The sequence below is a fragment of the Glossina fuscipes genome, unplaced genomic scaffold (assembly GCF_014805625.2).
Source record: "Glossina fuscipes isolate IAEA_lab_2018 unplaced genomic scaffold, Yale_Gfus_2 222, whole genome shotgun sequence".
In the NCBI taxonomy this organism is placed as follows: domain Eukaryota; kingdom Metazoa; phylum Arthropoda; class Insecta; order Diptera; family Glossinidae; genus Glossina; species Glossina fuscipes.
The window spans coordinates 1656621-1659017 of NW_023998565.1; positions in this window are offsets into that span (position 1 = coordinate 1656621).

Here is a 2397-nt window from a genome sequence, read left to right on the forward strand (position 1 = left end):
GCGTTTGACTTAGTTAACCATAACTTATTGATCTTCACAATCCAGGCATCTACCTTCCCTTTCTACTTAATGAAATGGATGGGCTCTCATCTGCATAACAGATAATTCAGGGATGAGTTTTCCATGACGTCTGTTTGAAGGCAGCCGCTTGGGACTCCTTTTATTTAATTTATACATTAATGATCGCCCCTCGGTGATTAAATCCAGTCAGATCTTAACGTACACTGCCGATGTTAAAATGTTTTCTTTCTTCCCCTTTAATAAAAATAATTTAGTTACATAGCGCTCGTTAAATTCTCTGAAATTACATATAAAAAAATGCTTTCTTTCTTACGCAGGTTTCAGTAAGAGTTTGTCCAAGAATCCCTCCCTACCTTACAAAAAAAGTATACATTTGCTTAGTTAGACTAATACTTAAGTATGCGTCGGTTTTGTGGTCACCTATAAGTGTTATATAGATTCAATTAAATCCGTCCGCTAGTTGTATTGATGTTATTTTTTCTTTCTATTCATTCTTATTTATTTATACATGAATTATTATTTTACAATTATTATAATTTTTTTTTCCTAATTTCTCCTTGTATAGTTTAGACTAGGAGCCGATAGCCTGTGTTGCTAGTGCTCAATGTCTCTTTTTTTAGTCTAAGAATTCAGTTCATTAGTCTAAAATTAAAATAATAATAATAGTTTAGACTAGTTTTTAAGATTAACTAGCACAAGGTTTACTTCTGAGAGTCAGTTTAATCGAACTGTTAATTTCTTATAATTGAGTTTCATGTGTAAGTAAATAAAACAAATATAAATAAAAAGTGAATTAATTTACTAAATGTATTAAATATACTAAAAACTATTTATAATTCAAAATTACCTTGGAGCATTCCGTACAACGCCAATAATTTCGCATAGCTAGCCGAGCAGGTAAAAATCGTGACTACCAAGCCAATGTTCGTGGGTTCAAATCTCAAGTGCCATAAAGTTTACTTTGATCGTAGTTATAATGAGTGGTCAGTCAGTAAAAGCATAACACTTACCAATTGAACACAAGCCCCCCAGGCTATGCTTATACCTTTCTCTATTCGAACTCGTTTCTTAACTTTAACGTGTTACACAAAAAGGGGAATGATTGATCACATTGAAGAGAATAACTTATTATATGAAGAACATCTCTATGGAAATAATTGAACTTAAAGGAACTCAAAAATATTATTTACAAGTTCGTCTTACCAAATCATGATTCCCTAAATTACTCGAAAGCCGATATGATCCGAGATTTTCATCTCTATCTACTATAATCGATAGAAATTGTAGTCTATTCCCAAATTTTTCTTCCCATTACGTAGACGATTCTTTACGCGTCCATTCTAAAACTTCAATTCCTTTCGTAGTTATCCAATCCATTCGTAGATTTTAAAATCTCGTTATTCATTTCGCCTTGACTAAAGCAATTCGTAACTAAAGAAAGAAATTTGTAGGTATGTATAGATTTGCTTGTTGCTACTAATAACATATAAAAATAATGATTACTAACCCTTCTTACGTTTGAAATACTTTATCTTTCAAACAATCCTTCCAATCCGGATTGCTAGCCATGTAAATATTCCCGGCAATGACTTTTGTAATGTAAAGATTTTTAAAAATACCTTCGTGCAAAGAATGCAACCATGTATTGCTGAGATTGTTAAATTTGCACACTAGAAAGAGTTCAACAACGCGACATGCCTTTTTGACGCCATTCTTTTTGCTGGGTTTCGCTTTGGAGTCGATTTCGATAAAAGCGATGAGAGAGTGACGAGAGAAAAAAGGAAGACGGCTTTGTGCGGGTCGAAAAAGAGAAGAAAAAAGGTGTGAGAAAGTGTTTTTTTTTTAATTATCGGGAAATTTAAAATAGACATCACTAAAAAAATAAAATGTTTACAATTTGTGACAATTTACTAAAAATACTGATGTAAAAAGAAAAAGAGTAAATAAAGGTACCAGTAAAATTGACCCTAAAGTCAGTTAAAGTTATTAAAAGTGGAAAATTCCTAAGAAAAATACCTTTATTTAACGTTTACGGACGCAAAATCAAATGATAAATAGAAGTGATTCCAGTAACAATTAGAGGAAAAGTTTTTAAGAAAATAATGCCATCAGCTTGCCAAGAAAACAAGAAAGCGATTTTCCTGAGGGAATACAATCATGAAAAAAAATATTATTACTATTATTTTAATTTTAGACTAATGAAATGAATTCTTAGACTAACAAAAGACATTGAGCACTAGCAACACAGGCTATCGGCTTTAATTATAAAAAAGAATAATAAAATGTACATTAGATAATGAGCTTAGTAGTACTAATAAAGTAATGTATAGAATTGATATTCTGTTCTGAAGCTGATTGTAGAATGTTCAAAGGGTT